This window comes from Hyperolius riggenbachi, chromosome 9 (assembly GCF_040937935.1).
Source record: "Hyperolius riggenbachi isolate aHypRig1 chromosome 9, aHypRig1.pri, whole genome shotgun sequence".
Classification (NCBI taxonomy): domain Eukaryota; kingdom Metazoa; phylum Chordata; class Amphibia; order Anura; family Hyperoliidae; genus Hyperolius; species Hyperolius riggenbachi.
The window spans coordinates 212,058,009-212,083,273 of record NC_090654.1 but is presented as its reverse complement, the minus strand read 5'-3'; the positions used below and the strand labels follow the sequence as shown (position 1 = coordinate 212,083,273).

The 25,265-nt window shown below is 44.7% G+C and overlaps 2 protein-coding genes across 7 annotated transcripts in view; one reads left to right on the top strand and one right to left on the bottom strand.

Moving 5' to 3' along the window:
- MITF (melanocyte inducing transcription factor) overlaps positions 1-25,265 on the bottom strand; it is a 645,672-nt gene that overhangs the window by 529,156 nt on the left and 91,251 nt on the right. For all 6 annotated transcript variants that reach the window (XM_068253961.1, XM_068253960.1, XM_068253964.1 and 3 more), the window contains one exon: positions 16,491-16,515. The gene's annotated coding sequence lies outside the window, so the exon portion shown is untranslated. The remainder of the gene's footprint in view (positions 1-16,490; positions 16,516-25,265) is intronic.
- Positions 10,768-25,265, top strand: part of FRMD4B (FERM domain containing 4B) — a 361,625-nt gene continuing 347,127 nt past the window's right edge. Inside the window, exon 1 of the mRNA XM_068253954.1 lies at positions 10,768-10,990. The gene's annotated coding sequence lies outside the window, so the exon portion shown is untranslated. The remainder of the gene's footprint in view (positions 10,991-25,265) is intronic.

The window sequence follows — 25,265 nt, the reverse complement described above, 5'->3', positions numbered from 1 at the left end:
ACTAGGCAAAACTGAGGAATTCCCTGGACAGGAAGGGGACTCTGGAACCTCTGCCACAGCGGCCAGAGAACCAGAATCTTTCAGGATACAGGGCTGGGTTTCAGGAACACTCATCAGACCGGACTGAAATTCTGAGATTTCTATTATTTTGACCAGAGAATCAGAATTATCCATGTTACAGGGCAAGACTTCTGAAACATTCAGAGGACAGGGCTGGAGTTCCTCGGCTGTTACAACACTGGAGAGGGACTCAACAACATTGGTTAAATCAGACTGTATACAGGGCAAGGTATCTAACACACTTGCTGACGAGGACAGTATTTCAATGGCTTCTGCTTTGCTGGGCAGAAATTCATCAAGTTTTATTAGAGCAGACTGTAATTCCAAAACAGCTGCTAGACAAGTGAATATTACTGCAACACCAACTGAGGTAAGCAGTGCCTCAGACTCCTCTGCTAGAGGGTTTGAAGTATCCAAAGTACTGGGTGAAGCATAAGACTCTGCGACCACAGCTTCACTGGACAGGATCACTGAACAGTCCATATTGCAGGGCAAAACCATGGAAGCACCTGCTGGACAGCATAATGATTCTGTGACCTGAGTTTCATTTGAGAGATCTACTGCACAATTCATGGTACAGGGCAAATTTACTGGAACATTTTCTGAACAAGGTAATAATTCTGCGATTTCAGGTTCACATAGCAGATGCTCTGAGCTATTCACGAAACTAGAGCGAGGTGTAGAAACAGGAAGATCAAGACACAATGTTTGCGCATCTGAATCACCATTCATTTGTAAAATTGGAAAATTCAGATGCTGGGGTTCTGAGGTTTCTAGACAGGATTGCTGGGACTCGGAAACTGATGTAGTGCATCTATTGGCATCTGCTGGATCAGACAGGAGTTGAACTTTATTAACACAGGTAATTTCTGCAGAAGTGTTTGCAGAGGCAGGCAAGATTTTTCTGGTGTCTGTTTCACTGAACAAAGAGTCATGAGTACTGGCTAGGCTGGACTCGGAAGTCAGCAGGACCTCTGGATTCTCTGCTGAGAAATTTGCGCAGGGCAAGGTTAAGAATGTATCAGTGGCTTCTGTTTTACTGGTAAGTAACACTGAGTTATCCATGGTACAGGGTGGAATTGCAGGAACTTCAATTTCACACAAAAAGAGCTCCGAATCACCTGCTGAATCAGCCAAAGGTGCTGAAGCAGGCGGGTCAGAACGCCAAATTTGCGAATTCGGAGTCACATAAAAATCATCCAAAATCAGTTCCCACACATCAATCAATGGAGCCACAAAGTCATACCCACACACACCAGTTTTTATTAGGTTATAGGCAGACTTAATGCATGCATTCAATACTAATTCACTTTTTGCACTGTAAAATTGACAAAATGAACTTGAATCATTCTTCCATTCATTGACCAGAGCTTCCATCTCTCCTTTCTCAAATGGAGGATTCCAAGCATACTTAACAGGCAGATCATGGTTTGCAGATATGATTGTAGCAGGGACATATATTGGGTTAATTAGCAGGTGATTGGCAGATTCCTTATTCCTAAGAATCTCCAATACCTGTAGCAAGTGCTGAACTGTAGTGTATGCAAACTTTCCTTGCTTCACAAATAAGTTGATTTGTTCAATACTCTGTAATATCTCCTCATAATCATACTCAGATAATTCTTTTAAACAAAAATCTTTATTTTCCCTAGCCAGGGAGGAAAGTTCATTAGTAGTTTCATAAGTCCATTTAACTCCCCTGAAAGACAATTGCATTTCATTATCTGTTAATGGCAGAATCTCATTATAGGTCTCAGTCGCTAAGGATAACGACTCTGCAGATCGGACACGTTTCTTAGAACGTTTGCGTTTTGCCTTAGACCCTGCTGTTTTTGGTGATTTATTCAAGGCTGCAGGAAAATTATCAGTAACACTTTCTGCTTGCTGAACATTTTTGCAAGCAATTGAAGGAGTAGCTGATTGGCCTGCTGCCAGGAGTTCATTAAGAGGAAAAGGCAATGGATCTATGCGCAACCAGTTATGGATCACAAACGCTAGAAATTCCAGCGGTCTCTCTTTCAAATCGGAATGATTGAGAACATCAAATGCCCACTGGAATAATTCCCCTTTAAACAAAATATAACTTAGTTGGAGTGCCCAGGTTGAAACAGGAGTCGCTTGGAGATCAGGATTGGCCAGGAACCTGGCACATTCAGAGAAAAACTCATTTTCTGTTTCAGAGCTAAGTTCTTCAAATTTCTTAAAGGAACAGGAACCATAATTAACAGTGTCATACGTTCTGGGAATCCCCCCCACAATGGGGATTGGTAATGGGGTTTTCATAATGTAAGGCTTGGTGGTGTATTCTCCACAGTCAGCATGCAACGCATGAGCTGGCGTGGAGGAGGTACACACACCAGCACAAGGAAACAGGCTATCCCTAGTATAGTGGAGGGGAGGACTGACTCCAATAGGAGATTGTGGCGCACAGAGCCGGTGCAGATCTGACAGCCACAAACAATGCTTTCGTTATAACGTCTCAGCGCAAAGTAGCGCTGAGCGCATAAACCAGAACTGAGGAGATCAGGACAGGTAGACAGAATGAACGCTTGCTAGCTAGCGGCTACTTAGCGACAGCAAGCGTCCAAAACAAGACAGACTGGAATGAGGCAGCCAATGCGATTGCAGCGATGGCGTGCCTCACAAAGACAGGACAGGATAGTCAGGAAATAGCAGGATCAAGATAGATGAACGTAACACAGACAAATATACAATAAGTATGTTTTCCTAGCGTATTACAATTACAGCTATCAATGAAACTATTTGTAACGTCTGACTAACATATGTATATATCGGCAATGAACCGATATATGACATAAGCAGGAACGCTGACTAGGACTGGAGTAATACAGGGAACAGGACTCAGAAGGATTCGCTATCTCTTCGCAGAGATGAACGCAATCCACAAACGGTAACAGAACAGGATTCAGAAGGATTCGTTATCTCTTCGCAGAGATGAACGCAATCCACAAACAGTAACAGAACAGGATTCAGAAGGATTCGTTATCTCTTCGCAGAGATGAACGCAATCCACAAACGGTAACAGGACAGGATTCAGAAGGATTCGTTATCTCCTCGCAGAGATGAACGCAATCCACAAACGGTAACAGAACAGGATTCAGAAGGATTCGTTATCTCTTCGCAGAGATGAACGCAATCCACAAACAGAACCAGGAGCAGGGTAACTACCTCAGCACGGGTGGTCACGGTACGCGCAACCTACCAAAACGTGCTGGAAAGCTGACTAACTGCACACAGGATATAAACAGTTCGTGTACGTATACATCAGCGACACTGATGTATCAACGTAACACAAATACAAGGAAAATAATAAACGTGCTGGTATGCATATATATTGGCAATGAACCAATATATGATGCAAAGACTAGCAAAGTATCTTTAGAACAAGAAACACGATCGAGGGCTGAAGCGACAGCAAGACAGGCTTAAACTGAAGCTATGAAAACCCAAGGAAACCCTGCAGGAAGCAGATCTTTATACTGAGGTCATCCAATGGGAGCAGACATGCAGATTCCCACACAGGTGAATGATAATCAGTCACAAGATGACAGCAGGGAAAGACAGACAAAGCTATGCAGCTTGCATGGAAAGACATCAGAACTGCCTGAGCTGCAGCACTACTACTTCCAGCAACACCTGCTGCAGCAGCGATCATTACATTGAAGAGGGTGAGTATTACACCACACAGCCATGATACGGAGCTATGGAGGGAGCCTTATGAGATTTAGAAATTGTGTCTTGGGCCTTTTTAATCAGTTTCCCACTGGTATGTTTTGCTCCTGTAGCTGCCCTTCAATAAACAACAGTGCCCCTTATTCTATATGCAGCCACCCATTCCGTGTGTACTATGCATTTATAGCAGCCTTTCTGTTTCAAGTACAGCTCATTTGGGAATCAGCGCCTCTCTTCCATGTGTTGCTCCCCATTTTCATTCTCTTTTTTCCATTTGCAGTCTCTTATTCCATATGCAGCAACATGTCGAGCCGCCCCCCCGAGCTGCAGCCACCCAAGGCCCAGGCCTTTGTGGCCTTACCAGAAATCTGGCTCTGGGTATCTGCAAAGGCCTGTTTGTGTAATTTAAAGCATTTGTTTTGCAGATTACCAAGTGATCCAGCAAAAGTCCATAAATATGGATGTGGGAACTTATTATTATTATTATAATTTAGCATTTATATAGCGCCAACATCTTCCGCAGCTTTGTACAGAGTATATTGTCTTGTGATTTAATTGTCCTTCAGAGGGGTTCACAATCTATTATATGAATTCAATCTTAAAGAGACTCTGTAACAAAATTTTCAGCCTTTTTTCTACTATCCTACAAGTTCCTATATCTATTATAAAGTGCTCTGGCTTACTGCAGCCTTTTTTAGTTGCTCCATTGCTGTAATAAATCAAATTTACTCTCCTTTGTCAGGTGTGACGGCCCAATGAGGAAGTGGCTGTATTGTTTACAGACAGGAAAAGATTACACTCAGGGCCGGCCCTAGACTTTTTGCCGCCTGAGGCAAATTTAGAGAAAATCCCCTCCCCCCCCCCCCGATCTGCAGCGCACTTGCCTCTCCAGCTTTAAATAGTTAAGAAGCAGCCGATAGTAAGAGGCACGGGTGGGGATCACTGACCTCTACCGCGTTCCAGCGTGCGCTCCACTGACGTCACTTCCTGCAAAACCGCCCACTGTATTGTAAGTGGACGGCGTTGCAGGAAGTGACGTCAGTGGAGCGCACGCTGGAACGCGGAAGAGGTGAGTCCTCCCCGCCCGTGCCTCTTACTATCGGCTGCTTCTTAACTATTTAAAGCTGGAGGGGAGCGCAGATCGGGGGACCCGCCGCTAGGCCCAATTCCCCTCCAGCCCGGCGGCCGCCCCCTCCCCCCCGCACCCACGGACGGCCGGGTGCCGCCCCTAGAAGTATGCCACCTGGGGCAAATGTTTCACCCCGCCTCATGAGCAGGCCGGCCCTGGTTGCACTGATAGCCCTGCTCTGAGTCTCTTCGAGTCTTTCACACACTGAAATATGTGAAAAGCAGAGCTCACACATTCCCTGCTCTCAGTAACTCAGTATCATCTACTGATAAAAGCTGATAATTGTGAGCAGCATAGCTCATAGACTATTGCAGAATGCAGACACGGACCTGCTATCAGTAATCACTACTAAAGATTGCAGCATTCTCTAAAGGCTGAATTTATTGTTCAATAATATAACCTTCCATGGAAACTGTAATGCAGTTTACAGGAACATGCAATATTATGATGAACTTCTTGTTTGGCAGCCATATTTTTTGTTTACAAGAACAGTTTATAAAACTGCTTTTTTGGGCCAGAATCCTGGTGGGGAGCAGCGAAAATGTGGCAGAGGGGGACAGGAGATGAAAACCTATAGGCTGGTATGTTTATTTATATGAGGTTTTAGGTTACAGATTCTCTTTAAGAGGTGTGTGTAGTAATTGACAGCTCCGCTAATGAGCACGGTTAAATGCCCTAGTTAATATGTGCCTGTTAGGGATGATCAATGAGATGCAAATACTTCCGAAATTATGCACACTTTTATGCAAATATTTGCAGCTTGAAAAAAGGACCAATCAGTTTAAACCTGGGTTTAAATTGATTGGTCCATTTTCAAGCTGCACATATTTGCATATAAATTTGAAAGCAATTGCTTATCTGTGATCATCCCTAGTGTCTGTAGACTGTTTTGATGTAAATCCATCCCTGGTGTTGCTGCTGCCATGGCAGTGCCTGATACTCTCTGCTGCTAAACTCTACCACTTCCCCCCACATGACTCACTTCCAGCAGACCACCTTGCCTTCCCTGGATACTGCGGCTGAAGGCGTGGCAGAAGTACATCCTGCAAGTAACAGACCATTCCCATGTGTGCCATACATACACGGTGATGCCCTGGGACAACAATGCAGACCAAAGGACTAACCATGAGGAGGTAAGGGAGGTGAGAAGTGCGCACGGGACAGGCTCGGTTCCTGATTTACTGGCGCGTTTTTTATCTGGGTGGGGTGTCACTTTTTCCCCAATTTGAAAATTGAGGTGAGATGGGTGCAGGGTGAGCTGAATGACAGCTTACCCTGCTGCTGCTCAAATCCCCAGCGGTGCTAAATACTAGTTTGTAGCAACTCAAAGGGAGGTGCAATTTGGGGACTGGTGATCGCCGCATCCCCGTATCACTCTTGTGTGGGGCGTGCAGCATAGCACTAGCACTCAGGTGACATTGCCGGGCTGAGGTTGTACAGACACATTGGATCACACTTATGCCTGGACAATGCAGTGGCGCTCGCACACAGAGGGAAGTGCGGCCGCGAGCAATATTTAACATTAATGGCAAAGCACAGGAATGTGGGCATAGGGAGACTGGGGAATCCTCTGGACTATCCAGAGGCTTTGCTCTACTGAGGTAGGTATCTAACTTTTGTTTTTTCTGGCTACAGGTACCCTTTAATGCAGTCGCATACAGCATTTGTAACCATACATATGTCAGTAGTTTGCCCGCTCAATTATACATACAAGGGAGAGGTGCTACAAGGGGTGTAACTAGAAAACACTGGGATCCCCTGCAAAACTTTGGGTGCCCCCCCCCCCTCCCAATGTTATTCAATTGGCTAGTGCACACTTTAATATCAGCATATGAAGGAAAATACAGCACTGCAAGCAATTCGGTTTAATCCACAACTAAAGTGCAACAGCAAAATTGTACCAGTGCAAGCTTGTGCAGCAGTTCAAAAAATAGGTGCACATACTGGTCCTGGTGGGCAGTCAGTGGGTGGTGAGTGCGGGGTACAACTGCATGGCACCTCTTTGGAGGCTGAGCACCTATTTTTTTAACTGCTGCACAAGTTTGCACTGTTACAATTTTGCTGTTGCACTTTAGTCATGGGTTAAGCCGAATTGCAGGGCCGTTTCTTGGGCAGGGCAGACCGGCAAGTAGATGAAGGGGGAGCAGGCAGAAGGACATAACCACTAGGGAGTTGGTGACGCGCGGTGCAGCCAAATGGAAGAAGAAAGAAGATTACCAGCGCAATCACCTTCCTTGACTCCTCCTGGACTGCCTGATGTTCAACATCAAGTCATCATCGCGTCACCACTGTGTGATGACACCTGATGTCCAGTAGTGGTACTGCAGGCTGTCAGTGCTCGGCGCCCATGGAGGAGTCGGCTTTCCGGGCTCTCTTCGCCTGTGTGTTTTCCTGGTCCCTGCTTCCTCCTGGATGAGCGGCTTGTCACTAGTAAGTAGGCAGATCTTCTTGTGACCTGTGGCTGTGTGACTGTCCCTAAAGAGTAAGGGTTCGCAAGTCCACGGGGTGGAGTGCAATTTTTACACCCTTGCCCTGGGTACAATTTAGCCTAGAAACTGCCTGCCAGATTGTTTGCAGTGCCGACTTCTGTTTTTTCCTTCATATGCTGACACTGAACTCCTTATGCCTGAGCATGCAAGGCATGGTGGATTGGTAAGCTAGCCGGCCCTGGATGATACAGTTGCAACCCTCCACTATTTGCTGCAGTGCCAACGCTTTTTTCCACTTACTTACCTTCACTTGAATGTGTTTTCCCCATGCACATAAAAACAAACAGCAGTCAAGCAATGGAGGCATTTTCTCTATCAAGTACATTAGCTTCTGTTATAAATGTGCATGTTTTCACACATACAGACACACGTGGTGTGCAGAAATCGTACACAGAAAAAAAAACATACAGAAAACTGACAGACGAGTATGCTCCCAGCTTCAGCTTATTACACTCACTTTGTCCATCTCTGATGGAGCAGAACTGGCTCTGAAGACTTCTCCAGCATCACTACATTAGAGAAGCATGTGGGGAGGGGTAAAGAGGTTGGGGGCTGAGCGCTGTACAAAAGAGCCTGCTGCACACTGAATAGATTTGTCTTCAAATCTTTGTCTACAAAACTTAGTATGATTCCTTATTAGTGGCTGAGCAGATTCAGTCTTTAGAACAATTGTGCAGAGAGCAGAAAGCTTTTTCTCTACATGCCCTTAGTTGTCAGTCTCTCAGGACAGGGAAAATAAACTTCATCCCCCACGGGACACCCTGAAGCTTACGGGACCCCCTTTCGGCTGTATCCCTTGCAGGGTCTATTGTTACGCCCCTGGGTGCTACCCCACAACCTACACGGAATGCTTGCAGGCAAGCAATTGACTGGCAGTAAACACATCACTGCGTACCACTCCTGTGAAAGAGCCTTCTTCTTAGCATTTCCCATTTTAAGTGTGGCTATTTTGAAGCCAATCCTGATGTAATTTCCTCCCTTACTGTCCTCTGCCTGATTGTGTATGCTTCCTCTATAGAAAGTGCATTGTCTCAGCATGAGAAATACTGGCCAATCAGAGAGGAATAGAGGTGTGGGAGGGGAAAACAGGAGGGAAAGAGGCTTCAGCCAACCAGGCTGCATTAGTTAAGTCTGAGGGGGAAGTAGAGTAGCAAAAAAGGACAACCCAGCATGCCCTGCAACTTCCTTTTTGCGTACCAAATTTTGTGTGTACCAAATAAGAGTCAGGTAAACAGGGGAATAATCTTTTATCAACAAGAAAAGTAATAGTGATTTTAACTTTTGGATCACGTTTAGCATCCTCATTACTTGTTTACCAGATAAAAATAAAGAATCGATTTATGATTTTATGCCCGACAGTTACACTTTAAGAGCAAGTTTCATTAGCGGGTGAGAAATTGTCTGGATGAGACTACTGATATTGCCCATATACCACGAAAAAAGGACCGGAGGGTTCAAATAGTACAGTTCCACATTGAGCCAGATCTTACCAGGGTCATTATTACGCCATTTAACACTTAACACTAGTGAGGTGTATACTTTTATAATACTGGGTAATATCTGGCATGGCAAAGCCACCTACCCTTTTAGACCTTGTGGTCAGGTTATACACTAATTTTCGTCTGGATCTAGCCCAAATAAAATCTTGGAAGATTTTGTGCCATTCCCATCTAAAGTTATTGGTAAGCATTGCATTTTGCAAATAATTTTGGGCAGGACCATCCTCTTGACGATCTCAACCCTAACCATAGTATTGAAATAAGGATGGTCTCATTTGTTAAGGAATTGTTTACATTTTGGTATTAGCCCCTTGAAGTTTAAATGAAAGAGCTCTTCACAAATACCGAGATATTCTGAGATATTTAAAAAAAGATTTTTTAGCCCATGAAAAAGCACATCAATTCTCTACATCTACAATTCTAACAGTGTCGGCTGAACAAACTATACCTAAAATGGATGTTGTTTTTTTTTTTATTGATATTAAAATTTGTGTATTCACTACATTTGCTAGAATTGTTAATGTTTCTCCAATGGATCCAATTGGTTTTGTTAATGCCAACAAAATGTCATTCGCACAAGCGAGAATCTTAATATCAGAGTTTCTGAAGATCAAAAGTTATATAGTAATGGAGAGAGCGGGCAGCCTTGTCTTATGCCCTTATTCATTGCAAGATCATTTGTTGTATGACCATTCATTTTTACATATGCTGTCTGGTTCGAATAGAGCCCGTAAAGCTTTTTCATCATTGATCATCAATGCCATAACAATCTAGTGCCTTAAACATAAAGCTTCTGGTATGCCTGCCAAAGGCTTTTTCCGCATCTACTGCCTTTCTCCACACCTACAACCATGTATGAAGTTGACAGCAGAGTGTATATTGTCCTGAATATGCCTATTTTTCCTAAAACCCATTTGCCGTTTGCCTAAAACAACATCAGTTAGTTTTTCCAGTCTATTTTAGAATATATTTTCATGTCTGTGTTAATTATAGAGATCGGCCGGTAGTTAGAGCAGTCGTGGCTGCTTTTTCCTTCTTTGGGAATTACTGTCATTATAGCTTTATTGGTGAATTTAGAAAAAAAAACTTCCTGGTTGTCAGAAGCATTTGCCAAAGTGCGGGGGCAAGGTCATCAATAAATTCTTGGTAAATTCTTCTTCCACCGACGTCAAACTGACAATGAGCGTTCCACGATCCATCTTCCAGCCAGCGTGTATGCACGACATCACACGACGGCCGCGAACGGAAAGTTACGCTATTGTGGTTCTTTGCGTGGAGTCGTCCGGGATTTTACAGATCTGATCCATGGTGCCAGTCGTTACCGCCACATCGTTAAACGTCGTTCGTGTGATCGTTCGCTGGACCCATAATGTTTTTTGAGCTTGCGCTGTTGTATTACACCCATTATGCCCTAATGTATTATACATTTAATGCATTACTGATAAAGATGCAGTGTTAGATTGCTTTAGAATACTTATGTTATAATTTTGCTTAACTATTACATTCTACATGCGGGTTGATTTATAACATAGCATTATGTGGGAAGGTAAGTCAATATCATTTTTACCAGCAAATGCTGTTCCAAGCCTTGCAGTGCAGCGATCTTGATATATTGCACAGGCTCTGCAGCAATGATTTGAACTGACCATTCAATGCAGCGTACAGACTGCAGCAGTGATCAGCAGTCTGGGATCAATGTGGGATTCTCTAAGTGGGAGGAGAGGAAGGTCTGTCTACAAGCAAGGGGGCATCCCTCTCATGAACACACACACAGGCGGGCAGGGATTGTATTGCAGTCAGGGACACAGAAGCTGGTGTGACAGGCAGCTCTCCCCATGCAGCAGCTGAGAGGGGAGGAGAGAGAAGTGTGGCTTTGTGTAGACAGCATTTCAGGGAATAATAAGCTTGGTGCTGGCTGACAGAGGCGTGGTGCACTGTAGTGTAGAGTGTGTGAGCTAAGGATATATACACACCAGGACCACAACTACTGAGTGCACCCTACAAGCACCAGCCCTGCAAGCACCCACATGGGCAGCAGCAGAGCTCCCACTGACCAAACACGTGAAGGAAAGCACCCCAGTCACTGAGGATCACCAGAGGAGCTGCTCCACAACAAAGAGGTAGGGTCCCCCTTTTATGTTGAGCTTGCATTTATTCCAGCCTGTAATCACAGTATGTGCACCCATGTGTTTAATAGACAGGGTTCAGCGGACATAGCATATAAGTTACACACTGCATGCAATATGACAGCAAAGACTGGTATGGATGGATAGATAGATAGATAGATAGATAGATAGATAGATAGATAGATAGATAGATAGAATAGCAAATGGAAAATCATTTACATGCATTTGTGTGTTTCTCCAATATTAATACAATATTAATAATTACAGTAATAGGACAATAAATAGTGCATATGGGAATATTTAACATCAGCTGTTCATGTTTCTAATTTACATTTTGTTCAATAGCTTTTCAATGTATTGCTATAGTAGTGCTTAGCATGTGTATATGCGTATCATTTACATGCACATGTAGCGTCTAGGGATAATATATATATATGTATATATATATGTGTATATATATATATATATATATATATATATATATATATATATATATATATATATATTGTGTGTGTATATTGGTGTACACCATTGTCTGTATTATTTTGTACCCATGCTTGTTTCCTACTTTGTACAGCGCCACGGAATATGTTGGCGCTTTATAAATCTATAATGATAATAATAAAAAAAAAATTATATATATATATATATATATATATATATATATATATATATATATATGTAGATAGATAGACATCATACACAGTATATATGTATATCTGATCACCTTGCCAAGCACTATGCAGCTGTACAGTACATTAGCTATAGCGCTGAGTTATTGTGTCTATTATGTGTTGTTGTTTATCCTGCAGTATAATATATGCATGGTGATGTACATATCTGACTTATTACAAGTGGCTTTTTGTGGATAGTGTTACTTGCTTGTGCGGCTGTTGCTGGACAGGGAAGGGTGCCGCTGTGCCCTGAATTGTAGTTACATTCTGGTTGATGGATGTGTCGCTGAGGATAAGCCCTGTATTATGATCAGCATGGGATGGCTATGGGGTCACAGAGGAGCACTCAAGGGATGCCCATTGTTCAGCAGCAAGCAGGCAGCCCCCAGGCTCTGGTGCGCATCCTGCTCACTCACTGGCACTGCAGCCTGTAAAACATGACAAGGCAGAAGAGTGTGGAGCGTATTGTATGCCTGTAGGCAGCCTGTCTGCCTAATCACTGTCATTAATGGGCACAGTAGCCCAGCATCCCCAGCACTCCCTGCCTGAGACACAATGAAACAAACACAGGATGTTACACTGGGACACGACCTCGCTTCCCTTACAAACATGTCCCATATATCAATGTGCTGCTGGAATAGAAGCCAAGGGATTGTGTATGAATGTATTATGCTAATTTACAGTAATAAAAGCTGGCTGTAGGGTTCATGGTGCGTGCCCTGTACAAAGTATTAGTATGGCACCCCCTTTTTGGACCCTTGTTCATTTCCAGCCATAATAATGCAAAGTTTGTGGGGATAACTAATGTTAATATCATGAGAAACAGAGGAAGTGGATTTTGTGCATTGAATAATACCATGTATTTGGACAGTCTGTTAGAAGCAAAAAATCGATCGGAAAAACGATTGGAAATCAGATGGAATTAATTCGACCATCAATCTGACGTAAAATTGCATTGTGTGTACCAGCCATTAAGCCCCATCTACACTATACAATTTTTTGTGCGATTCGATTCAATTCGATTCAATTCATTGATTCGATGCGATTCAAACCGACATGTCCGATAGGGATTCGATTCAATTGGATTCATTTTGTCATTGTTCTGCAATGGCAAAATGAATCGAATCGAATCCCAATCAGACATGTCGGATTGAATCAAATCGAATCGATGCATCGAATGGCACAAAAAAATTGTATGGTGTAGATGGGGCTTTAGATTGTAATGACCCATACTCACAGGCTACTTTTTGTCCTGTCGCTAGCACACGGGAGCGTGTGCGCGACAGGTTCGGCGACAGCTCCTCGCCAGGTCCCTCCGCGTGCACACGCGGAAGAGGGATTACTGAAGCGACGGAAGCTGTCGCCGACGTTCCTCCCCCTCGCCCGAAGCGCCGTACATTATCTATTATGTTGCTGTCGCTAGTCCGCATACACACGCGGACTAGCGACAGTTGTGGCGAAGTTGCGGCGGCAACTGTCGCCAGACGATTGACCGCCACCAATCGCCTGGCGGCAGCAGTGCCGAGCGACGGTTTGGGGTGCACGCCTCATACTCACGGGCGACCTGTCGCCGCAACACGCACACGCCATGTGGTTGCGGCGACATTTGTAGCCCTTGAGTATGGGCCATTAGCCTCTGGCAGAGTCATCCCCCTAGTGTATGCAACATGATCTAGCACCACCTCCATCGTAGTCTTCCTGCAGACTAACTTGAACTTGAACTCTGTGGTCTCTAAGACTGCTAAATATGTTGGCGCTTTATAAATACAATAAATAATAATTGACTATATACTCATGAGGTTGTGTAAAGGTGCACATTAATGATTCAATTTCCTGAGCGATCGATACAAATGATTGAAAATGATCGTTTGGGCCCATCAATGGAGGTTAAAATGATAAGCAATCTGATGGCAAATTGATCAGCACCATTAACTGTACCTGACCTGATCTAATCGATTGAGCGGTCAATCGTTCGTGGGATTGTACCATTAAGGGGCACTTTTAAGCTGCCCACTAATGATACAATCTTGATTGAACAATTTTACCAACTCTATGTGCTTGATTTACAAAAGGGTGCTAACTTAGTTAGCACACCTAAAAGCCCTTTAGTACGCCTCAAGCCCTTTAGGCCGCGCAAAGTTTTGCGCAGTGCACGCAAAACGTTGCACTAGGTGCGACTAAACCGTCACACTGGGTGCGCCTAAATCGTCGCACCGGGTGCACCATTTTAGGGGTGCCCGGTGCGACGTTTTAGTTGCACCAGGTGCGACGTTTCACACGCATCGCTGAACTTTGCGATCGATCAATTAAATCTTTGGCCGAGCTAACTGCTTAGCACCCTAGTTAGCACGCCCAATGTTATTAGGCGTGCTAACTGAGTTAGCACCCTTTTGTGAATCCAGCCCTATGTAATAGAAGGGTAAATTGAATGAATATACTTTAAATGGATATTTTAGGTAGTCTCTCATATTACATAGAAATAAGATTGTACGAAATAGATTGGATCATTAATGGGCATCTTTGGAAGGATCCCATTATAAATTGACCAGAGTACAGACAGCAGCCTTGTTGCTCTGCCCATTGTGTCTCATTGGGGGGCAGATGAAGGCTTGTGTGAATATACTTAGGGGGGCTGGTGCCCTCACTTTGGCACCAGGAGTTGTGCGCATCAAAGGCCAGTCTTGAGACTTGAGTACAAATATTAATAGAGAATTCATTTTTATAGGTTCAAGATGCTGTTCAGACACGGTTTTTATATGCAATTAGTAGAACATTACTTCAAATTAATTATTCATTAAAAGCTTAGCAGAAAATAAAGTTGTAGTTTTTTATAAAGTATAAAAGAGAAATATCTATGGCATTTAGTGAACTATTCATAGATCCTCAGCAATTGACGTCTGCTTGCTCGTACCCAGTCAGTCTTAACCCTATAGGGCTTGTTCCAACTCTAGATTGCATTTGCAGCATACACTGCAATGCACTTGCACTTTTTTATGCGCTTCCATTGACTATACTGGAGGAAAACATATCAAGATGTAGTAGGTTAGGTGCATGCATATCAGAAACAAAATGTGACATGTAAGTAAGAACATTACAATGAGCTTCTATTGGAAAATGCATGTGTTTTTCCGAAACATGAAAAAAAAGTGCTGATGGAAATAAGCCCTTATGGCCCATACTCACGGGCTACAAAAGTGGCCTGTCGCCAGCACACGTGAGTGTGTGTGCGATAGGCCGGCGACAGCTCGTCGCCAGGTCCCTCCGAGTACACACGCGGAAGAGGGACCAGCGGTGCGACGGAAGCTGTCGCCGACGTTCCTCCTCCCCCCGCCGGAAGCTCAATGTTGTTTATTGAGGTTGCTGTCGCTAGTCCGCATACTCACGTGGACTAGCGACAGTTGCGGCAGAAACTGTCGCCAGGCGATTGACCGCGCCAATCGCCTGGCGACAGCAGCGACAAGCGATGGTTCGGGGTGCGCACCCGTGCAACGCTTCATACACACGGGCGACCTGTCGGCGCAACACGCGCGCGCCGCGTGTTGCGGCGACAATTGTAGCCCGTGAGTATGGGCCATTAGTCACATGGGTATGAAGCGGGAGAGTGAGCGCTCTTTTTTTTTATTACTCAGATTAGTCACCTGCTCAACTAGAAGAAAACATAGCTTCATTGCCGTGCTCCTGTGTTGAGCTGTACTATCATCATTGTTTATTTGTGAGAGAGAGAGCGCTCTATCAGCAGAAGCCCCACCTCCCTGCTACCTTATATCATGGCAGTCTCATGGCAGTCAGCCTCTAATAGTGAGGTGTGGCGTCAGACTAATTGAAGGTAGGAGAGAAAGTGAGCAGGCACCTGTGTGTTGATGGGGTGGATTTGAGGACCTATGAAATAGTGCAGCAGGTATTTTTCATCCTGCAGTAAAACCTCTACCTTTACAAAACTTTCTAGAGGGTATGTAATATCATCAGATTCTGTTTAGCTCTAAAATCATGCAACAGGAATATCTTAAGGTAGTCAGAAACAATCCATACCCATGGCCCGTTGATTGTTTGGCTATTGATGGCCGCGGCAATCAATCCTATATAATAAAACCGCAGGTGTCCCTGCGTCATCACTGTTTTTGTGTGTATGTGTATTTGTACTGCGCGTTTTTAAACAGGCTAAGGACACTAGTCGTCAATAATTGTGTCCATTAACAGCCAAATTCCTGCTAACCAATTTGATCAGTGTAATGGAATCGATCCATTTTTCGGATCGGCCCCATTCATTTGATCGAATTAGTTAGCAGAAACGATTGATTGGGGGTTGTACATCCCTGTAGACAACCTATTCATAATATTCAATATTTGTTGACTCTCACACTACATGGAAGTGGTGAGAATGGTCAATCAAAACTGTGTAAAAGGAAATAAATATGGCAGCCTCCATATCCCTCTCACTTCAGTTGTCCTTTAAATTATAACTGGCCAATCACTGAACAATTTTACCACCTCCGTGCAGTATGAGGGTCATACTATATGAAGGTGGTAAAATTGGTTGTTGATTGGCCAATCAAAATTGAAGGTCTGTACCAGGCTTTACAGTCACTTCCAGCACTTCGCAGCAAATTCACTTTTGAAATGCTGCAGTGATCCTCAAGCTAGTATTGCAGTTGCTATACAGTAGTTCTGGATGTATGCCTGGCTTACCAGGGCATAATCTATTGATATGCATGATTCATCCAAACTCCTGTAGTGATGCATTATGGGTGTTTCCTCTCTCACATGTGTAGGTGAAACTTTTAAATATCTTGTTTTTTAAGATGGTAAAAATTGCACGTTACCTTGCTTATATTCTCTCTTCAAAACCTGTAAAGAGAGGAAGTTGTTTAACGCTGTATTCAACATTTTACACACGTATCATTGTTGCTGTTTATAGACAATATTCCACTATAAAGAGTCCTCATAGAGCACATATGTTTACTGGGTTATTTTCGTCTCTTTTCCCCTGTGGTTACTGGGCTGTAGTTCTGTGAAAGGGACATAATTAGAGACTGTGAGGTCTGCTTGCAAACTAGTAGCATGTAGTCAGTGTACAGGAGGGCTTGTGTGTGGTTTCTGCAGCATTTATTAGGCGTAGGCTATCAGGATGAAACAAGTTAACATGATATTTGTATTTTTTGTAGTCCCCATTTCTGACCCTCAACCTAGTGTGTAGCCTAACCCTATCCTCATCCCCTATCCTATGACTAACCCTATCCTCATCCCCTATCCTATGCCTAGCCCTATCCTCATCCCCTATCCTATGCCTAACCCTATCCTCATCCCCTATCCTATGCCTACCCCTATCCTCCTCCCTTATCCGATGCCTAATTCTATCCTCATCCCCTATCCTATGCCTAACCCTATCCTCATCCCCTATCCTATGCCTAAGTCTATCCTCATCCCCTATCCCATGCCTAACCCTATCCTTATCCCCTAGCATATGCCTAACCCTGCCTAACACTATCCTCATCCCCTATCCTAACCCTAACCCTATCCTCATCCCCTATCCTTTGCCTACCCCTATCCTGATCCCATACCCTATGCCTAACCCTATCCTCATCCCCTATCCTATGCCTAACCCTATCCTCATCCCCTATCATATGCCTAACCCTGCCTAACCATATCCTCATCCCCTATCCTAACCCTAACCCTATCCTCATCCCCTATCCCATGCCTAACCCTATCCTCATCCCCTATCCTATGCCTAACCCTATCCTCATCCCCTATCCTATGCTTAACCCTATCCTCATCCCCTATCCTATGCTTAACCCTATCCTCATCCCATACCCTATGCCTAACCCTATCCTGATCTCATCCCCTATCCTATGCCTAACCCTATTCTCATCCCCTATAATATGCCTAACCCTATCCTCATCCCCTATCCTATGCCTAACCCTATCCTCATCCCCTATCCTAACCCTAACCCTATCCTCATCCCCTATCCCATGCCTAACCCTATCCTCATCCCCTATCCTATGCCTAACCCTATCCTCATCCCCTATCCTATGCTTAACCCTATCCTCATCCCCTATCCTATGCTTAACCCTATCCTCATCCCATACCCTATGCCCACCCCTATCCTGATCTCATCCCCTATCCTATGCCTAACCCTATTCTCATCCCCTATAATATGCCTAACCCTATCCTCATCCTCTATCCTATGCCTAACCCTATCCTCATCCCCTATCCTATGCTTAACCCTATCCTCATCCTCTATCCTATGCCTAACCCTATCCTCATCCCCTATCCTATGCCCACCCCTATCCTGATCTCATACCCTATGCCTAACCCTATCCTCATCCCCTATCATATGCCTAACCCTATCCTTATCCCCTATCCTATGCCTAACCCTATCCTCATCCCCTTTCCTATGCCTAACCCTATCCTCATCCCCTATCCTATGCCTAACCCTATCCTCATCCCCTATCCTATGCCTAGCCCTATCCTGATCCCATACCCTATGCCTAACCTTAACCATTCTTCCTCGGTAATTTCAGTCACCTTTTTTAGTCATTATCTACCCAATAGTTTTATTAGTAAATCCCTTTATCGTTGATCATACCAACTGAATACCCACAATCTTTTTGCCTCCCCAATGTGTAATGCTGGGCACACACCATGCAATTTCCCGCCCGATCGATAGGTGATTGGACGGGAAGTTGCATTGTGTGTACATTTTCAAAGTGCACCCAATCAATAAAGCAATAAATTTTCCAATTATAAGTGCGCAAAATCGATCACTTTTTCGATCGGGAGCCGATCGACATGCCGGAAATAATCACCCAATTCCCGCCTGTCTGCGGGGGGAAATTGCATTGTATGTACCAAGCATAACACTAATCTAATGTTGCTCCTAAGCCTAAAGCCTTGTACAATGACTAGATGGTTCTCGGTCAAAGTGGCCAACAATGCTTCATCTGCTGAGAGTCTAAAGTTAGCCATACATCTAGCGATGATGGGCAGATTCAACCAAGAGACAATTTTCTCTCCAATCGAATCTGATTAGAGAGAGATCTGTCAGCTGTCCACACGCTGAAGGCCAATTCACAATCGATTTCATGCTGAAATCGATCAGGATTTGGCCTTGTGACGCCACATCCACCACCTTGCTGGCCAGACGCTGTCCCCCCTTATGTTAAATATGGTGCCCGAGGCACTATACTTTACCTGTCTGTGTCCGCCGCTGGCTCCGGGCTCCATCCATACACATACCCCACATGGTTGCCAGAGTAACGTGGGCGCATAAGTGACATCACACACGGGCCCACATGTGTAGTGGCACATCTGTACAAAACTCAACCACAAACTGTTGTCAAACAGATGAAGCCCCAACCCCTGCAGGGGACAGTAATTGTGAGTCTGTACACACCCTACCCTAACCTAAATCTTTTGAACGATCTCTAGTCTTAATCTATCTTCTAAACTTTTGTAAACCCATACTCTCCCCTAGCCATAACCATAAACCATTTCACAACTCTAGTCTGACCATAACCCTGACCAAAAGAAACCCGAGGTGGGAGGGATATGGAGGCTGACATGTTTATTTCCTTTTAAATAATGTACATTGCCTGGCTGTCCTGCTGATGCTCTGCCTCTAATACTTTCAGCCATAGACCCTGAACAAGCATGCAGATCAGATGTCTATGACAAATCGGACAAGATTAGCTGCATGCTTGTTTCAGGTGTGTGATTTAGATCCTACTGCCAAGGACTGCCAAGAAACTGGTATTATTCAAAAGAAAATAAAGATGGCAGCTTCCATAGGTCTCACACCTCTGGTTCCTTTTAAGGTGCCCAAATACAAACATAATATTAGATGCTATATCAGTCTCCTATCTACTTATGCAAAGTGGTATCCCAAGTAAATAATCAATATCAGGACAGGAAGACATTGATTACGTGATATACCACAGCCCATATAGAGTATGCCTAGCATAACTCATCTAACATTACTGACTCCTGATTCTATTATTAACTACCTATTGGGATAGAGAGTCACAAGGTAAAGTGCAGCCTGCATCCGTAGGGACAGGTCTGCCTGCTATAGATGAACAATGTACAATAAAAAGCACTGGATGTCACAGGTGAAACTGATCGGTAGCAGCACATGTAGTAATGTCTCACTATAATAGCAGCATATGTATTCATACCGCTGGACAAAAGACCAGTCTGAGCTCTGGGTAAATACACAGCTGAAATACAGTATGGAGGAAATGTCTAATCTAGCAGTACAAAACCAGTAATACACCAATATCCCAATAACGAACAAACAAGCAATAAACAAAAAACAGGTGGGCTATTTATGGTGCAGTAAGAGAAATATATAAACTCATATTGTACTGTTTAAGCTACAATTAAAAAAACAACAACAATAATTTGTTGCAATAAAAATCTTTTTACTAATTTTACATTAATAGCCTCATAAAAATATTTAATATAAACACTCCTAGTATAATGTTTAATAAAATAATACAAGCAATTGTTTCCAAGCCAAATCATGTATCATAACATACTTTTTCGCGGAATACTGACCGCTTCTTCAGAGGGAAGTTATATCCTCACTGCAATTGGTATATTAATGGCAAAAAATGTCTTATCGGCCAAAAGATTTTCATTTATGTCCCTCCAGTTCTGTGATTCAGCTAACCACCATGACTCTGATGTCATAAAGAGAGAGCAAGTCATATTGCCTTTTTTTAATTTAAATACCCAGTCAGGATCAAGAGAACTAAAACAAATACAGTAAATACATACATACAAATACAAGTTAACACAGGCAAACGTTTTATCTCTTAAGCCTTAAAGGTGCATACACACGCACTACGGCCGCCAACGACGGGTCCATCAGACCCTCCCACTGGGCGGACTTTTAGCCGACAGTAGCGCATGTGTCGGCAGTAGAGATGGGCCGAACGGTTCGCCGGCGAACGGTTCCACGCGAACTTCGGTGGTTCGCGTTCGCGTCCCGCTGGCGAACCTTTGCGGGAGTTCGGTTCGCCCCATAATGCACCTTGAGGGTCAACTTTGACCCTCTACATCACAGTCAGCAGGCCCAGTGTAGCCAATTAGGCTACACTAGCCCCTGGAGCCCCACCCCCCCCCTTATATAAGGCAGGCAGCGGCGGCCATTACGGTCACTCGTGTGCTGCCTGCGTTAGTGAGAGTAGGGCGAGCTGCTGCAGACTGTCTCTCAGGGAAAGATTAGTTAGGCTTAACTTGTTCCTGGCTGGCTGCATACCTGTTCTGTGAACCCACCACTGCATACTTGTACTGTGAACCCACCACTGCATACCTGTTCAGTGAACCTGCCACTGCATACCTGTGCTGTGAACCCACCACTGCATACCTGTTCTGTGAACCCACCACTGCATACCTGTGCTGTGAACCCATCACTGCATACCTGTTCAGTGAACCTGCCACTGCATACCTGTGCTGTGAACCCATCACGGCATACCTGTTCAGTGTACCTGCCACTGCATACCTGTGCTGTGAACCCACCACTGCATACCTGTTCTGTGAACCCACCACTGCATACCTGTGCTGTGAACCCACCACTGCATACCTGTTTTGTGAACCCACTACTGCATACCTGTTCTGTGAACCCACCACTGCATAACTGTTCAGTGAACCCACCACTGCATACCTGTTGTGTTCAGTGAACCCGCCACTGCATACCTGTTCTGTTCAGTGGACCCGCCACTGTATACCTGTTTAGTGAACCCGCCACTGCATACCTGGTGTGTTCAGTGAACCTGCCACTGCATACCTGTTCTGTGAACCCGCCACTGTATACCTGTTCTGTTCAGTGAATCCGCCACTGTATACCTGTTCAGTGAACCCGCCACTGCATACCTGTTGTGTTCAGTGAACCCGCCACTGTATACCTGTACTGTTCAGTGAACCCGCCACTGCATACCTGTTCAGTGAACCCGCCACTGCATACCTGTTGTGTTCAGTGAACCCGCCACTGCATACCTGTTGTGTTCAGTGAACCCGCCACTGCATACCTGTTGTGTTCAGTGAACCTGCCACTGTATACCGGTACTGTTCAGTGAACCCGCCATTGCATACCTGTTCTGTTCAGTGAACCTGCCACTGTATACCTGTACTGTTCAGTGAACCCGCCACTGCATACCTGTTGTGTTCAGTGAACCCACCACTGCATACCTGTTCAGTGAACCCACCACTGCATACCTGTTGTGTTCAGTGAACCCGCCCGTGGTGAAGGGGCTTGCGTATCACAATGAAGCAATGACCGGCCCCTAGATGAGTGTCTCGGGGGGCACACAAAAGATAATAAGGTCGTTGCTTCATTGTGGTCAGACCAAATTTGCTGCATACCTGTTCAGTGAACCTACCACTGCATACCTGTGCTGTGAACCCACCACTGCATACCTGTTCTGTGAACCCACCACTGCATACCTGTGCTGTGAACCCACCACTGCATACCTGTTCTGTGAACCCACCACTGCATACCTGTTCTGTGAACCCACCACTGCATACCTGTTCAGTGAACCCACCACTGCATACCTGTTGTGTTCAGTGAACCCGCCACTGCATACCTGTTCTGTTCAGTGGACCCGCCACTGTATACCTGTTTAGTGAACCCGCCACTGCATACCTGTTGTGTTCAGTGAACCTGCCACTGTATACCTGTGCTGTGAACCCACCACTGCATACCTGTTCTGTGAACCCACCACTGCATACCTGTGCTGTGAACCCACCACTGCATACCTGTTCTGTGAACCCACCACTGCATACCTGTTCTGTGAACCCACCACTGCATACCTGTTCAGTGAACCCACCACTGCATACCTGTTGTGTTCAGTGAACCCGCCACTGCATACCTGTTCTGTTCAGTGGACCCGCCACTGTATACCTGTTTAGTGAACCCGCCACTGCATACCTGTTGTGTTCAGTGAACCTGCCACTGCATACCTGTTCTGTGAACCCGCCACTGTATACCTGTTCTGTTCAGTGAACCCGCCACTGCATACCTGTTGTGTTCAGTGAACCCGCCACTGTATACCTGTACTGTTCAGTGAACCCGCCACTGCATACCTGTTCAGTGAACCCGCCACTGCATACCTGTTGTGTTCAGTGAACCCGCCACTGCATACCTGTTGTGTTCAGTGAACCCGCCACTGCATACCTGTTGTGTTCAGTGAACCTGCCACTGTATAGTACTGTTCAGTGAACCCGCCACTGCATACCTGTTCTGTTCAGTGAACCTGCCACTGTATACCTGTACTGTTCAGTGAACCCGCCACTGCATACCTGTTGTGTTCAGTGAACCCATCACTGCATACCTGTTCAGTGAACCCACCACTGCATACCTGTTGTGTTCAGTGAACCCGCCCGTGGTGAAGGGGCTTGCGTATCACAATGAAGCAATGACCGGCCCCTAGATGAGTGTCTCGGGGGGCACACAAAAGATAATAAGGTCGTTGCTTCATTGTGGTCAGACCAAATTTGATCAGCTGGACAGTCACTGTTCTGTCATTCAGCTACATCAGCCAGGCGACCATATGGGCTGTAAAGCCACCAAAACCTGCACTCTCGCCATGGTGCGCACCAGTCCAGCATGGCCATCACTACACAAACAGCTGTTTGCGGTGCGTTACACGGTGAGTTTGGTGTGTCAGTGTGAAGCAGTACCTTAATTACACTACCTGATTGATGTATACACATGCAAGATGTTTTAAAGCACTTTAGGCCTGTCATTTAGCATTCAATGTGATTTCTGCCCTTAAAACGCTGCTTTGCGTCAAATCCAGATTTTTCCCCGGGACTTTTGGCATGTATCCCACTCCGCCATGCCCCCCTCCAGGTGTTAGACCCCTTGAAACATCTTTTCCATCAGTTTTGTGGCCAGCATAATTATTTTTTTTTCAAAGTTCGCATCCCCATTGAAGTCTATTGCGGTTCGCGAACTTTAACGCGAACCGAACGTTACGTGAAAGTTCGCGAACCCGGTTCGCGAACCTAAAATCGGAGGCTCGGCCCATCTCTAGTCGGCAGACTGATAAGGCTGTTTCTGAACGATCCGCTCAGCACACTACTATGCAGTAGTATAAGGCTTTTTTCCTCCATGCACAGGTGGCTTTGTGATGTTGTGCAGGCATGGACCGTACACATGCATACACAGCATGGTCACACCCATAAACGGAGGGGAGCACAGCTGCAACGCAACCATGAAGGGGTTACCGGTCATAAGCAGTGGGGTCAAGGAGGACATGCCTATGGAGCATCTAGAATTTTCCCTTCTCTTAGGCAAGTACAGAATCTAACTTTTTCTTTTTTTAAAGTCACATATTTGATTTATAGAAAGGGCCCAAACTGGAACTCACCAACTACTTGTGGTTCAAAATGTGGCCTGCAATGTGGCTTTTGACAAGACGATAGCTAGAAAATTGGAGAAATTCACTGAAGCAGTTTGGGGTGATTATAAGTGGGGGTTTTGTTAAAGTTGTGGTACAGAAGACTACATTTTCTCTTTAAGGATTCTTACAGAATGCTGTGAGCATTATGTACATCAGCCATTTGTTGACTACAAATAAGCATATAATAGTATTATGGTAAGAAGATATCATGAAGAAACTGGGCACCACCCCATTAAGGCACATTTCCACGGTGCTGCCGAGTCTGTTTCTGAACGTGGCACCCGTGCTTTGCGAGTCTGCAGCCAAATCGCTTAGCCATGCCTGGCATGGCTATTGGGAGTTGAATGTGTGCTGCGGAAAACTGAAGCATGCATCTTTCCCCCCTCCTATGTTTCGGATGCGGCCTATGATTCCGAATTCGTGTGCGGTAAAAGGGCAGCGATTCACGGAAATAGGCTAAGCTGGTCAGACTCATCAGAATGACTACACAATTCCAGACGTAAGGTAGAGGTGCAGAATGAAGTTGTCCCATGAATTGAAGATGAATTTGGGACTGAGACAAGGTGACTCCCTGTACTGTATGCTTTTTAAACCCGATGTTGATTGTTGAATAGAGTAATTAAAAAGAACGGTAAAAACCCAGCTGGGACATTACTAAATACTAGAACATAATCACATCTGGCTTGTGCTGATAATATAGACCTGCTAAACAGGACCTCTGGAGCATTCATTGAACACCTTTCATCAATTGGAGGAAGCTTCCTGTCACACCGGGAAACTAAGTAGCTGGATAATGACACGATGCAGTGACACACGAGAACCTCATGTTGTTAATAATGAAGAGTAAGAAAGACCTGCAAGCTTGAAATACTTGAGATCTATTTTCACCGAACTAAGTAAGGTTAGCAAACTGATATAAGCTCTGGTGGGAAAACGTATTTGAGCCTACAACACTGTTTGCGATCACATCTCCTGTCAAGTAGTAAAAAGTTACAAAACTATAACACTTTTTACGTACCTGAGTTGGTGAAAAGAAAGATGAAGCAAACGATAAGGCACAGTTGAAAACAGCAAAATGTTGAATTGCAAATTCAAACTAATGTCAGGCGATACTGCCTGTAGTCCTCTAACCCCCAATATCTCTGAGGTCGAGAGTGGATGGTTACATGGAATTGGTCACTTGAAGTGCTT